The sequence below is a fragment of the Nilaparvata lugens genome, chromosome X, assembly GCF_014356525.2.
Source record: "Nilaparvata lugens isolate BPH chromosome X, ASM1435652v1, whole genome shotgun sequence".
In the NCBI taxonomy this organism is placed as follows: Eukaryota; Metazoa; Arthropoda; class Insecta; order Hemiptera; family Delphacidae; genus Nilaparvata; species Nilaparvata lugens.
This window is the reverse complement of record NC_052518.1, coordinates 3,506,534-3,522,873: the sequence shown is the minus strand read 5'-3', so window position 1 is coordinate 3,522,873 and position 16,340 is coordinate 3,506,534.

Here is a 16,340-nt window from a genome sequence, read left to right as displayed (position 1 = left end):
TCTGCTTCATATTTTTTGCTAATTATCCATTGGCAAATATAATTAAATATATAAAGAAAATTATGAAAAATAATTATGATTACATGAAGATTGATTTACTAATCATGACCAATCATTATTATTTCAAATACAGTAATTCATCCAGAAATTTACACAATTGATGAACGATTATGCTAGAAATTTGATAAAATGAATTTCTTCAACAAACACTAGATCACTGTGAGATATTAATTACAGAAAAAAAGGAGCAGATAAACAACAGTTTTATGCAATTTTGAAGGATAATGATTTCATTATACTAAAAATTATGGTTTAAAGTCCTATCTATTTGATAATAATAGAATACCATCGCCTGTGGCTGAAGATTGTGTCTCCAAACAAAAGAGCAAGTTATAGTGTTTAAAAAACTGAGTTTTTTTTAAAAAACCATCGAGTTTTACTTTTTTTAGAAAATATTAAATTTTTTGAATTGCAAAAATGCTGGTCAATTTTTTCACATTACAATATGAACCTGTAGCTGACAACACAAGTGGTACTGTCCAGACATGCATTTTCATTTTGCTGAATTGATAAATAATATTCTTAGCAGTATAACTTATAAGTAACATAATATTCCATGACAATCTTTACATACACTTTTTCCAATCATTTACAATATTACCTATTTTTTTCCTCAAATCAAGCTAGGTGAAAAGAGTACTGTATGAAACAAGATATTTATGTCCAACATTTTTAAGGATCCATCCAGTTCCATAAATCAATTGCAATATTTGTCTTGATAAGGAAAATTAATGTTTTAATCAAATGTAATATCGCTTTGATTTACTTAATTTTACAGATATCATACAATCTGGACAAGATTGAGAAACTATTCTGCTAGGCTATTGATAATGCGCTACTGTAGTCAAAAATGGCTATATGTAGTAGCCATTCTGCTAAAACTAGTATGAAATGTGGTCCATCACATCAGGCCACCTCCAATGTCGCGACCCTCTTACTTGTCAGGACTTGACAGCAGGACTTAGTAGGAAGCTTTTGAAGGTACGATTATCCTGAGGCGAGGAGTCCTCCTCACTGGAGTCGTCCAACAGATTGTCATAGATCCTATTCGCTTTTATTAGCTTATTAGTTTCAGATTTAATTGCATCAGATGACTTAGCCTCTTTGGTTTTATCTCTAGCTCCAGATTCTGCCTTCTTAGCTTCAGATTTTCTATTTTTCTTGGTAATTTAATAATTTCTAGATTTTCATAAGAAATTTTTGATTATCAATTTATTCCATTTAAATCCAAGACTTCTTGATATGTCGCCCAATGTGATCATTCCACCAAGGAATATGCCCCTTTCTTTCAACGTCAAAAGAATTTTCAATCGCATGGGCAATTGGCAATGTTTGTAAAATTCATAAACAACATTTCTTACAGCGTTTTCTTAAAAACTGTCCAGGTTTGCCACTTGTGGTTTATGAGGCCATTTTTTCCTTGGAGTAATGTCCTCTGGTTCCTTGCAGATCTTTCAGACTGTGTTTGGAGCGACTTGCAAAGCTTCAGCAACCCTTTCCACGACCTTTCCAATGGGTTTGAACGGCCCTTTGTTGGCCTTCTCGTGCACAAAATATTCTCTTAAACAATGAACAAATACTTGAGCTTGCAATTTCAGGGTAATGCCATGTCCAAATTTTATTTTACTTGAAGACGTTGAAGCAGAAGTCAACTTCACAATATCATGTCATAGAGCTACACGGTTTGCCGAAAAGAAGGTAGAATCAGCAGCTAAAGATAAAAAGAGTGTAAATGAATGAAGTTCAATTTGGCTGAAGTCGGGTGTTCCGTGAGTGTGCCACGTCAGTCCAATATTTCCACATAGACTCATAAATTAGCGATTTTCATGATAATATACACGTATAACCTGCTTGTGGCTTTTGAAACCCTTCACTAGTGACCCCTCAAAGTACTGTATTTCGACCCTCATACTGTTAAGCCACCTCTAAACAGAACACACCTCCAATGAAATTTTTTCAACTTTTATATTTTTTCTAAACATGAGCGTCCAACATTGAAATCCTGGAAGAGATTCATTTGCCGAATTGGTAGAAAACAAACCCACGAAATTCTTAGGATAAATTCTCCAATATATATTCTCTTATCTCGTGAAATATTTGGCTCCCTAGAATGCCAGTCTAGGAAAGTAATCCTAGCTAGGAAAGAATCAGCAGCTAAAGATAAAAAGAGTGTATTTGAATATTTGATTAATCAATGTAAAATAGTTGAAAATGATCATTTAGCCAACATCAATCATTGAATGACGTGATGGCTATGCCACAGAAAAAAGATACTGGAATTTGTGGAGAGGAATATGTTTGAAAAATATACAGTACCCATCAGTTTTACTTCTTGAAGTGACTCTTTATATCAAGAACATCTTCGTATTCTATTTCTGGTTTGTCAATATTTCAGCTTCAATAATATTTGTATTTTCTACATTTATTCGCAGACTACACCACGCTGGTACATTCTGATGTTGACAAGTGTTGGAAATCAACTTGATAGCTATAAAGATATGAATCATAATATAATAGTTGGCCTTCCATTATAATTAATAGCCAGGGCTACTTTTCAATAATGAGATAAAAAATTTTAGTACATCATGAAACCACTTTTACTTCTTAAGTGCTTCTTTAAATCAAGAATATCTTTATATTCTATTTTTGGTGTAACATATGATCCATTAGATATTTATACAAAACTTTTATATTTTTTCTGGTTTAGATTATAAAACCTAGCTACTGTAGTTGCACGGCACTTGTTACTGTAATAATGAGCTATCCAGTGCCAGAATGTTGTAAGTAAATGGAAATTACATTCTCAGTTTTCATTTGATATCATTGCCAATCTAAATCACCAATACCAATTACACCACCATGGAAGTAATTTTTATTATCAGCAGTTTCCCGACTTACATAGACATTGACTATGAAATTGACATTTTGACATTGAAATATATAGAAAACTTGATATACATAGAAATATTCTGATGACTATGCCATCTCTTTCAACAATATTCAAAGTCCTTGTGCTCATAGGGATTGGTAGGGTGGTTCTTTTTTGAAGGATTTTTTATGATTGGAGTGGTAGTATCACCCACTTACAATGCTGGGCAGAAATTACAGGAGGGGTACATGAAGCCTTTTAGGTTTAATTTTTTTCTTTTGCTTTGTAAAATTGTATAATGAAGTTGCTGGAAAGTAACTGAAAGTGAGCTGATGCCATCGCAATTTTGGGTTGGCAAAACTATATCATTGATGATAAATAAGGAAAAACTGATGATAAAAGGAAACCTGATCTTCTTTTTGTGGTCTGGCCTTGTTCTGCTTCTTTTTTCCCTGTTGGTGCAACTGTTTTGGGGACATTTGCTGGGACAGTCTTTATCCCAGTCTCATATAATTTATATTTGGGCTTCAACTATGACTACTTGCAACCCGACGTGCTGATCCCTTCTTGAACATCTTCAAGCCATCTTCGATGTCATGTCGAATTGCATTCAATGGGTGCAACTTGGAAAGATCTTCTCCTTTGAGATGAATCGTTCAATGTATCCTACACCTCCTAGCCTCTTTGGTTTTATCTTTAGCTCCAGATTCTGCCTTCTTAGCTTCATATTTTCTATTTTTCTTGCTTTGCATTACCTTTCGGTAATCTTCAAAACCCTGTAGCTCTATGACATCATATTGTTTTCAGCTGGTCCAACTCCACAATATCATGTCATAGAGCTACAGGGTTTGCCAAAAGGAAATGCAAAGCATTTCTTCAACAAAGAAGGCAGAATCAGCAGCTAAAGATGAAAAGAGTATAAATGAATGAAGTTCAATTTGGCTGAAGTCAGGTGTTCCTCGACTGTGCCAAGTCAACCTGCGTGCTGATCCCTTCTTGAACATCTTCATGCAATCTTCCATATCATGTCAAATTGCATTCAATGGGTGCAACTTGGAAAGATCTTCTCCTTCGAGATGAATTGCTCCATGTTTAAAGGACAGATGTCTCCTACACTTGAGACAACATTGTAAGATCTAAATCGAATGGATTAATAAGCTTTATGAAATAAAAATTTTCATAATTTCTTGCTTTTTCTGGATATCCTTCCCACTTCAACAAGTACCAAACTTTCTCTGCTTCATATTTTTTGCTAATTATCCATTAGCAAATATAATTAAATATATAAAGAAAATTATGAAAAATAATTATGATTACATGAAGATTGATTTACTAATCATGACCAATCATTATTATTTCAAATACAGTAATTCATCCAGAAATTTACACAATTGATGAACGATTATGCTAGAAATTTGATGAAATGAATTTCTTCAACAAACACTAGATCACTGTGAGATATTAATTACAGAAAAAAAGGAGCAGATAAACAACAGTTTTATGCAATTTTGAAGGATAATGATTTCATTATACTAAAAATTATGGTTTAAAGTCCTATCTATTTGATAATAATAGAATACCATCGCCTGTGGCTGAAGATTGTGTCTCCAAACAAAAGAGCAAGTTATAGTGTTTAAAAAACTGAGTTTTTTTTAAAAAACCATCGAGTTTTACTTTTTTTAGAAAATATTAAATTTTTTGAATTGCAAAAATGCTGGTCAATTTTTTCACATTACAATATGAACCTGTAGCTGACAACACAAGTGGTACTGTCCAGACATGCATTTTCATTTTGCTGAATTGATAAATAATATTCTTAGCAGTATAACTTATAAGTAACATAATATTCCATGACAATCTTTACATACACTTTTTCCAATCATTTACAATATTACCTATTTTTTTCCTCAAATCAAGCTAGGTGAAAAGAGTACTGTATGAAACAAGATATTTATGTCCAACATTTTTAAGGATCCATCCAGTTCCATAAATCAATTGCAATATTTGTCTTGATAAGGAAAATTAATGTTTTAATCAAATGTAATATCGCTTTGATTTACTTAATTTTACAGATATCATACAATCTGGACAAGATTGAGAAACTATTCTGCTAGGCTATTGATAATGCGCTACTGTAGTCAAAAATGGCTATATGTAGTAGCCATTCTGCTAAAACTAGTATGAAATGTGGTCCATCACATCAGGCCACCTCCAATGTCGCGACCCTCTTACTTGTCAGGACTTGACAGCAGGACTTAGTAGGAAGCTTTTGAAGGTACGATTATCCTGAGGCGAGGAGTCCTCCTCACTGGAGTCGTCCAACAGATTGTCATAGATCCTATTCGCTTTTATTAGCTTATTAGTTTCAGATTTAATTGCATCAGATGACTTAGCCTCTTTGGTTTTATCTCTAGCTCCAGATTCTGCCTTCTTAGCTTCAGATTTTCTATTTTTCTTGGTAATTTAATAATTTCTAGATTTTCATAAGAAATTTTTGATTATCAATTTATTCCATTTAAATCCAAGACTTCTTGATATGTCGCCCAATGTGATCATTCCACCAAGGAATATGCCCCTTTCTTTCAACGTCAAAAGAATTTTCAATCGCATGGGCAATTGGCAATGTTTGTAAAATTCATAAACAACATTTCTTACAGCGTTTTCTTAAAAACTGTCCAGGTTTGCCACTTGTGGTTTATGAGGCCATTTTTTCCTTGGAGTAATGTCCTCTGGTTCCTTGCAGATCTTTCAGACTGTGTTTGGAGCGACTTGCAAAGCTTCAGCAACCCTTTCCACGACCTTTCCAATGGGTTTGAACGGCCCTTTGTTGGCCTTCTCGTGCACAAAATATTCTCTTAAACAATGAACAAATACTTGAGCTTGCAATTTCAGGGTAATGCCATGTCCAAATTTTATTTTACTTGAAGACGTTGAAGCAGAAGTCAACTTCACAATATCATGTCATAGAGCTACACGGTTTGCCGAAAAGAAGGTAGAATCAGCAGCTAAAGATAAAAAGAGTGTAAATGAATGAAGTTCAATTTGGCTGAAGTCGGGTGTTCCGTGAGTGTGCCACGTCAGTCCAATATTTCCACATAGACTCATAAATTAGCGATTTTCATGATAATATACACGTATAACCTGCTTGTGGCTTTTGAAACCCTTCACTAGTGACCCCTCAAAGTACTGTATTTCGACCCTCATACTGTTAAGCCACCTCTAAACAGAACACACCTCCAATGAAATTTTTTCAACTTTTATATTTTTTCTAAACATGAGCGTCCAACATTGAAATCCTGGAAGAGATTCATTTGCCGAATTGGTAGAAAACAAACCCACGAAATTCTTAGGATAAATTCTCCAATATATATTCTCTTATCTCGTGAAATATTTGGCTCCCTAGAATGCCAGTCTAGGAAAGTAATCCTAGCTAGGAAAGAATCAGCAGCTAAAGATAAAAAGAGTGTATTTGAATATTTGATTAATCAATGTAAAATAGTTGAAAATGATCATTTAGCCAACATCAATCATTGAATGACGTGATGGCTATGCCACAGAAAAAAGATACTGGAATTTGTGGAGAGGAATATGTTTGAAAAATATACAGTACCCATCAGTTTTACTTCTTGAAGTGACTCTTTATATCAAGAACATCTTCGTATTCTATTTCTGGTTTGTCAATATTTCAGCTTCAATAATATTTGTATTTTCTACATTTATTCGCAGACTACACCACGCTGGTACATTCTGATGTTGACAAGTGTTGGAAATCAACTTGATAGCTATAAAGATATGAATCATAATATAATAGTTGGCCTTCCATTATAATTAATAGCCAGGGCTACTTTTCAATAATGAGATAAAAAATTTTAGTACATCATGAAACCACTTTTACTTCTTAAGTGCTTCTTTAAATCAAGAATATCTTTATATTCTATTTTTGGTGTAACATATGATCCATTAGATATTTATACAAAACTTTTATATTTTTTCTGGTTTAGATTATAAAACCTAGCTACTGTAGTTGCACGGCACTTGTTACTGTAATAATGAGCTATCCAGTGCCAGAATGTTGTAAGTAAATGGAAATTACATTCTCAGTTTTCATTTGATATCATTGCCAATCTAAATCACCAATACCAATTACACCACCATGGAAGTAATTTTTATTATCAGCAGTTTCCCGACTTACATAGACATTGACTATGAAATTGACATTTTGACATTGAAATATATAGAAAACTTGATATACATAGAAATATTCTGATGACTATGCCATCTCTTTCAACAATATTCAAAGTCCTTGTGCTCATAGGGATTGGTAGGGTGGTTCTTTTTTGAAGGATTTTTTATGATTGGAGTGGTAGTATCACCCACTTACAATGCTGGGCAGAAATTACAGGAGGGGTACATGAAGCCTTTTAGGTTTAATTTTTTTCTTTTGCTTTGTAAAATTGTATAATGAAGTTGCTGGAAAGTAACTGAAAGTGAGCTGATGCCATCGCAATTTTGGGTTGGCAAAACTATATCATTGATGATAAATAAGGAAAAACTGATGATAAAAGGAAACCTGATCTTCTTTTTGTGGTCTGGCCTTGTTCTGCTTCTTTTTTCCCTGTTGGTGCAACTGTTTTGGGGACATTTGCTGGGACAGTCTTTATCCCAGTCTCATATAATTTATATTTGGGCTTCAACTATGACTACTTGCAACCCGACGTGCTGATCCCTTCTTGAACATCTTCAAGCCATCTTCGATGTCATGTCGAATTGCATTCAATGGGTGCAACTTGGAAAGATCTTCTCCTTTGAGATGAATCGTTCAATGTATCCTACACCTCCTAGCCTCTTTGGTTTTATCTTTAGCTCCAGATTCTGCCTTCTTAGCTTCATATTTTCTATTTTTCTTGCTTTGCATTACCTTTCGGTAATCTTCAAAACCCTGTAGCTCTATGACATCATATTGTTTTCAGCTGGTCCAACTCCACAATATCATGTCATAGAGCTACAGGGTTTGCCAAAAGGAAATGCAAAGCATTTCTTCAACAAAGAAGGCAGAATCAGCAGCTAAAGATGAAAAGAGTATAAATGAATGAAGTTCAATTTGGCTGAAGTCAGGTGTTCCTCGACTGTGCCAAGTCAACCTGCGTGCTGATCCCTTCTTGAACATCTTCATGCAATCTTCCATATCATGTCAAATTGCATTCAATGGGTGCAACTTGGAAAGATCTTCTCCTTCGAGATGAATTGCTCCATGTTTAAAGGACAGATGTCTCCTACACTTGAGACAACATTGTAAGATCTAAATCGAATGGATTAATAAGCTTTATGAAATAAAAATTTTCATAATTTCTTGCTTTTTCTGGATATCCTTCCCACTTTAACAAGTACCAAACTTTCTCTGCTTCATATTTTTTGCTAATTATCCATTAGCAAATATAATTAAATATATAAAGAAAATTATGAAAAATAATTATGATTACATGAAGATTGATTTACTAATCATGACCAATCATTATTATTTCAAATACAGTAATTCATCCAGAAATTTACACAATTGATGAACGATTATGCTAGAAATTTGATGAAATGAATTTCTTCAACAAACACTAGATCACTGTGAGATATTAATTACAGAAAAAAAGGAGCAGATAAACAACAGTTTAATGCAATTTTGAAGGATAATGATTTCATTATACTAAAAATTATGGTTTAAAGTCCTATCTATTTGATAATAATAGAATACCATCGCCTGTGGCTGAAGATTGTGTCTCCAAACAAAAGAGCAAGTTATAGTGTTTAAAAAACTGAGTTTTTTTTAAAAAACCATCGAGTTTTACTTTTTTTAGAAAATATTAAATTTTTTGAATTGCAAAAATGCTGGTCAATTTTTTCACATTACAATATGAACCTGTAGCTGACAACACAAGTGGTACTGTCCAGACATGCATTTTCATTTTGCTGAATTGATAAATAATATTCTTAGCAGTATAACTTATAAGTAACATAATATTCCATGACAATCTTTACATACACTTTTTCCAATCATTTACAATATTACCTATTTTTTTCCTCAAATCAAGCTAGGTGAAAAGAGTACTGTATGAAACAAGATATTTATGTCCAACATTTTTAAGGATCCATCCAGTTCCATAAATCAATTGCAATATTTGTCTTGATAAGGAAAATTAATGTTTTAATCAAATGTAATATCGCTTTGATTTACTTAATTTTACAGATATCATACAATCTGGACAAGATTGAGAAACTATTCTGCTAGGCTATTGATAATGCGCTACTGTAGTCAAAAATGGCTATATGTAGTAGCCATTCTGCTAAAACTAGTATGAAATGTGGTCCATCACATCAGGCCACCTCCAATGTCGCGACCCTCTTACTTGTCAGGACTTGACAGCAGGACTTAGTAGGAAGCTTTTGAAGGTACGATTATCCTGAGGCGAGGAGTCCTCCTCACTGGAGTCGTCCAACAGATTGTCATAGATCCTATTCGCTTTTATTAGCTTATTAGTTTCAGATTTAATTGCATCAGATGACTTAGCCTCTTTGGTTTTATCTCTAGCTCCAGATTCTGCCTTCTTAGCTTCAGATTTTCTATTTTTCTTGGTAATTTAATAATTTCTAGATTTTCATAAGAAATTTTTGATTATCAATTTATTCCATTTAAATCCAAGACTTCTTGATATGTCGCCCAATGTGATCATTCCACCAAGGAATATGCCCCTTTCTTTCAACGTCAAAAGAATTTTCAATCGCATGGGCAATTGGCAATGTTTGTAAAATTCATAAACAACATTTCTTACAGCGTTTTCTTAAAAACTGTCCAGGTTTGCCACTTGTGGTTTATGAGGCCATTTTTTCCTTGGAGTAATGTCCTCTGGTTCCTTGCAGATCTTTCAGACTGTGTTTGGAGCGACTTGCAAAGCTTCAGCAACCCTTTCCACGACCTTTCCAATGGGTTTGAACGGCCCTTTGTTGGCCTTCTCGTGCACAAAATATTCTCTTAAACAATGAACAAATACTTGAGCTTGCAATTTCAGGGTAATGCCATGTCCAAATTTTATTTTACTTGAAGACGTTGAAGCAGAAGTCAACTTCACAATATCATGTCATAGAGCTACACGGTTTGCCGAAAAGAAGGTAGAATCAGCAGCTAAAGATAAAAAGAGTGTAAATGAATGAAGTTCAATTTGGCTGAAGTCGGGTGTTCCGTGAGTGTGCCACGTCAGTCCAATATTTCCACATAGACTCATAAATTAGCGATTTTCATGATAATATACACGTATAACCTGCTTGTGGCTTTTGAAACCCTTCACTAGTGACCCCTCAAAGTACTGTATTTCGACCCTCATACTGTTAAGCCACCTCTAAACAGAACACACCTCCAATGAAATTTTTTCAACTTTTATATTTTTTCTAAACATGAGCGTCCAACATTGAAATCCTGGAAGAGATTCATTTGCCGAATTGGTAGAAAACAAACCCACGAAATTCTTAGGATAAATTCTCCAATATATATTCTCTTATCTCGTGAAATATTTGGCTCCCTAGAATGCCAGTCTAGGAAAGTAATCCTAGCTAGGAAAGAATCAGCAGCTAAAGATAAAAAGAGTGTATTTGAATATTTGATTAATCAATGTAAAATAGTTGAAAATGATCATTTAGCCAACATCAATCATTGAATGACGTGATGGCTATGCCACAGAAAAAAGATACTGGAATTTGTGGAGAGGAATATGTTTGAAAAATATACAGTACCCATCAGTTTTACTTCTTGAAGTGACTCTTTATATCAAGAACATCTTCGTATTCTATTTCTGGTTTGTCAATATTTCAGCTTCAATAATATTTGTATTTTCTACATTTATTCGCAGACTACACCACGCTGGTACATTCTGATGTTGACAAGTGTTGGAAATCAACTTGATAGCTATAAAGATATGAATCATAATATAATAGTTGGCCTTCCATTATAATTAATAGCCAGGGCTACTTTTCAATAATGAGATAAAAAATTTTAGTACATCATGAAACCACTTTTACTTCTTAAGTGCTTCTTTAAATCAAGAATATCTTTATATTCTATTTTTGGTGTAACATATGATCCATTAGATATTTATACAAAACTTTTATATTTTTTCTGGTTTAGATTATAAAACCTAGCTACTGTAGTTGCACGGCACTTGTTACTGTAATAATGAGCTATCCAGTGCCAGAATGTTGTAAGTAAATGGAAATTACATTCTCAGTTTTCATTTGATATCATTGCCAATCTAAATCACCAATACCAATTACACCACCATGGAAGTAATTTTTATTATCAGCAGTTTCCCGACTTACATAGACATTGACTATGAAATTGACATTTTGACATTGAAATATATAGAAAACTTGATATACATAGAAATATTCTGATGACTATGCCATCTCTTTCAACAATATTCAAAGTCCTTGTGCTCATAGGGATTGGTAGGGTGGTTCTTTTTTGAAGGATTTTTTATGATTGGAGTGGTAGTATCACCCACTTACAATGCTGGGCAGAAATTACAGGAGGGGTACATGAAGCCTTTTAGGTTTAATTTTTTTCTTTTGCTTTGTAAAATTGTATAATGAAGTTGCTGGAAAGTAACTGAAAGTGAGCTGATGCCATCGCAATTTTGGGTTGGCAAAACTATATCATTGATGATAAATAAGGAAAAACTGATGATAAAAGGAAACCTGATCTTCTTTTTGTGGTCTGGCCTTGTTCTGCTTCTTTTTTCCCTGTTGGTGCAACTGTTTTGGGGACATTTGCTGGGACAGTCTTTATCCCAGTCTCATATAATTTATATTTGGGCTTCAACTATGACTACTTGCAACCCGACGTGCTGATCCCTTCTTGAACATCTTCAAGCCATCTTCGATGTCATGTCGAATTGCATTCAATGGGTGCAACTTGGAAAGATCTTCTCCTTTGAGATGAATCGTTCAATGTATCCTACACCTCCTAGCCTCTTTGGTTTTATCTTTAGCTCCAGATTCTGCCTTCTTAGCTTCATATTTTCTATTTTTCTTGCTTTGCATTACCTTTCGGTAATCTTCAAAACCCTGTAGCTCTATGACATCATATTGTTTTCAGCTGGTCCAACTCCACAATATCATGTCATAGAGCTACAGGGTTTGCCAAAAGGAAATGCAAAGCATTTCTTCAACAAAGAAGGCAGAATCAGCAGCTAAAGATGAAAAGAGTATAAATGAATGAAGTTCAATTTGGCTGAAGTCAGGTGTTCCTCGACTGTGCCAAGTCAACCTGCGTGCTGATCCCTTCTTGAACATCTTCATGCAATCTTCCATATCATGTCAAATTGCATTCAATGGGTGCAACTTGGAAAGATCTTCTCCTTCGAGATGAATTGCTCCATGTTTAAAGGACAGATGTCTCCTACACTTGAGACAACATTGTAAGATCTAAATCGAATGGATTAATAAGCTTTATGAAATAAAAATTTTCATAATTTCTTGCTTTTTCTGGATATCCTTCCCACTTCAACAAGTACCAAACTTTCTCTGCTTCATATTTTTTGCTAATTATCCATTAGCAAATATAATTAAATATATAAAGAAAATTATGAAAAATAATTATGATTACATGAAGATTGATTTACTAATCATGACCAATCATTATTATTTCAAATACAGTAATTCATCCAGAAATTTACACAATTGATGAACGATTATGCTAGAAATTTGATGAAATGAATTTCTTCAACAAACACTAGATCACTGTGAGATATTAATTACAGAAAAAAAGGAGCAGATAAACAACAGTTTTATGCAATTTTGAAGGATAATGATTTCATTATACTAAAAATTATGGTTTAAAGTCCTATCTATTTGATAATAATAGAATACCATCGCCTGTGGCTGAAGATTGTGTCTCCAAACAAAAGAGCAAGTTATAGTGTTTAAAAAACTGAGTTTTTTTTAAAAACCATCGAGTTTTACTTTTTTTAGAAAATATTAAATTTTTTGAATTGCAAAAATGCTGGTCAATTTTTTCACATTACAATATGAACCTGTAGCTGACAACACAAGTGGTACTGTCCAGACATGCATTTTCATTTTGCTGAATTGATAAATAATATTCTTAGCAGTATAACTTATAAGTAACATAATATTCCATGACAATCTTTACATACACTTTTTCCAATCATTTACAATATTACCTATTTTTTTCCTCAAATCAAGCTAGGTGAAAAGAGTACTGTATGAAACAAGATATTTATGTCCAACATTTTTAAGGATCCATCCAGTTCCATAAATCAATTGCAATATTTGTCTTGATAAGGAAAATTAATGTTTTAATCAAATGTAATATCGCTTTGATTTACTTAATTTTACAGATATCATACAATCTGGACAAGATTGAGAAACTATTCTGCTAGGCTATTGATAATGCGCTACTGTAGTCAAAAATGGCTATATGTAGTAGCCATTCTGCTAAAACTAGTATGAAATGTGGTCCATCACATCAGGCCACCTCCAATGTCGCGACCCTCTTACTTGTCAGGACTTGACAGCAGGACTTAGTAGGAAGCTTTTGAAGGTACGATTATCCTGAGGCGAGGAGTCCTCCTCACTGGAGTCGTCCAACGGATAGTCATAGATCCTATTCACTTTTATTAGCTTATTAGTTTCAGATTTAATTGCATCAGATGACTTAGCCTCTTTGGTTTTATCTCTAGCTCCAGATTCTGCCTTCTAAGCTTCAGATTTTCTATTTTTCTTGGTAATTCAATAATTTCTAGATTTTCATAAGAAATTTTTGATTATCAATTTATTCCATTTAAATCCAAGACTTCTTGATATGTCGCCCAATGTGATCATTCCACCAAGGAATATGCCCCTTTCTTTCAACGTCAAAAGAATTTTCAATCGCATGGGCAATTGGCAATGTTTGTAAAATTCATAAACAACATTTCTTACAGCGTTTTCTTAAAAACTGTCCAGGTTTGCCACTTGTGGTTTATGAGGCCATTTTTTCCTTGGAGTAATGTCCTCTGGTTCCTTGCAGATCTTTCAGACTGTGTTTGGAGCGACTTGCAAAGCTTCAGCAACCCTTTCCACGACCTTTTCAATGGGTTTGAATGGCCCTTTGTTCGCCTTCTCGTGCACAAAATATTCTCTTAAACAATGAACAAATACTTGAGCTTGCAATTTCAGGGTAATGCCATGTCCAAATTTTATTTTACTTGAAGACGTTGAAGCAGAAGTTGAAGGTTCAGACATCTTCATACATTCGCAGTTCAAATCAGAAGAGCAAAGAATAGTGGAGGGCAAGAAGGGTCCTGTTCCGCCCTTCCACTAGCCTTTGTACCGCCCATATGCCACATAAGTGGGTGACTGCGCTCCTCCCCTACAGTCAAGGCGCCAGCACCATTCTTTTTTTGACTCGAGTTAGTATGTAATGTAACATTTTAGTATGAAATGTGGTCCATCACATCAGGCCACCTCCAATGTTGCGACCCTCTTACTCGTCAGGACTTGACGGCAGGACTTTTTTTTCTTGCTTTGCATTACCTTTCGGTAATATTCAAAACCCTGTAGCTCTATTACATTGTATTGTTTTCAGCTGGTCCATCTTCACAATATCATGTCATAGAGCTACAGGGTTTGCCAAAAAGAAATGCAAAGCATTTCTTCAACAATGGAGGTAGAATCAGCAGCTGAAGATAAAACCAATGAGATTGAATGGTTATTTGTGACCTCCCTCCTTAGCTTGTTATCAATAATCTCTTAACAATCTTCCTTTCTCAAGCTCCACTGGATTTTGAGTCAATTAATCTTTTGTACTGACAAACTACTTTTACAAGATTTTAACAAGTGCTATGCAAACTCCTGGATTGTCAGAGTCATACATGAGGTGGTTCAATGTACTTACACCAAAGTGTACTCTATCTTTTCAATCCTTTTGGGATGATTCCAGAGATACAGGGTTTTTCTTGTAATACTTTGGCCACCATGACTTAAAATAATAAATATATGTGCTACTGTCAACTTCAACAGCAGTGAAATTGGCTGTATTCTTAGTACTTTTTTTTGAGCTGGTCAGGAGCATCTACTTGTTAGGCATGCCAGGACTAGACTGTCTTATCTTCAAATATTTGTTAAAAGACTCGCTTGAGTCAGTTTATGGGACACCTATTTTGTAGTATTTTCTAATTATTTATCTGGAGATGGTTTCGCGAACTGAGTTCTGCGAGTCTCATCAGATCTTATATCACCTAAAGTTCTAGGTTTCCATCTGCAATAGTTCTTTTCGACAACTCTATTGCCTTCAGGTAGCTCTTTTGAGTAGCTGGAACTAGCATGTACGTGCTTAGATGTTGACACTTCTTTGGCAGGGTTTGGCCTCGTCTTTGCATGATGGTACGATCCCTGGTTTTGTTTTACAACAGGACGGAAATTGCGCTTCAGGTCTTGTGTGACAGTGCGGTTTTGAGCGAAGTGTGATTTTTCCGCATTATCCAGATTCGAACCGCATTGGTACCTTCTACCATCCATTCCGACAGATTTGGTCGGACCACCAATTGGTGAGGAACGTGAAAGAGCCTCAGCATAGCTGGAAATCTTTGGTTTCACGTCTCGCTCTGGATGTAGCGTGTCTGCAACAAACACGTCGGAAACAGATTCCGATTCGGTACGGTAGCCTTTGGTTTTTACTTGTCCACATGGCTTACGTGCTGGTTCAGGAAGAACTGGAGCCTGAGCTAGTTCAACGTCCGGGTCGCTTTCAGGAAATTTGTCAAAGTACTCAGCGACAAGTTCATCAAGTGAAGAAGTTAGATGGTCTGGTATGTCAGCTTCTTCATCGGTCTGCGTATGAAGCGGATCTACATAAATGTGATCATGTTCAACAGCTTCAATGGTAGGTTCACAGGTAGAGTAGTCATCTTCTGATACAGGATAAAAGTAATTGAATGAATCAATGACTCCCTTGTGAATCATAGGGTCGACAGGTATTGGTCGAGGCCTGGCTATACGTGAAGGTAAACAGTACACATAGTAGTCGAAATCGAACAACAAATGATGTACGCTTAGACCAGTAGAATGTACGAGAATTTTCTCGTAGATGAGATGCTCGTCACCCTCTAAGGATTGGAGGAGGGTTCTAACGGCACAGTAATCCATGGACGGCAAGGTTAAAACTCTGAAAAATAATAAAACATATTACTTTTTGAGCTTTCAAGAGAAAATCAATCTCGAAAAACCTTTATTGAATGCATTCGAGTCTTACAATTTACTTCAATAATAATAATTATAGACAAAGTTATAATCAATCGAATTGACAAATATAATGTGTAATCAATAACTTCTCATTATCTATAATGTAATGCGCGCGCACTCTCACACACAC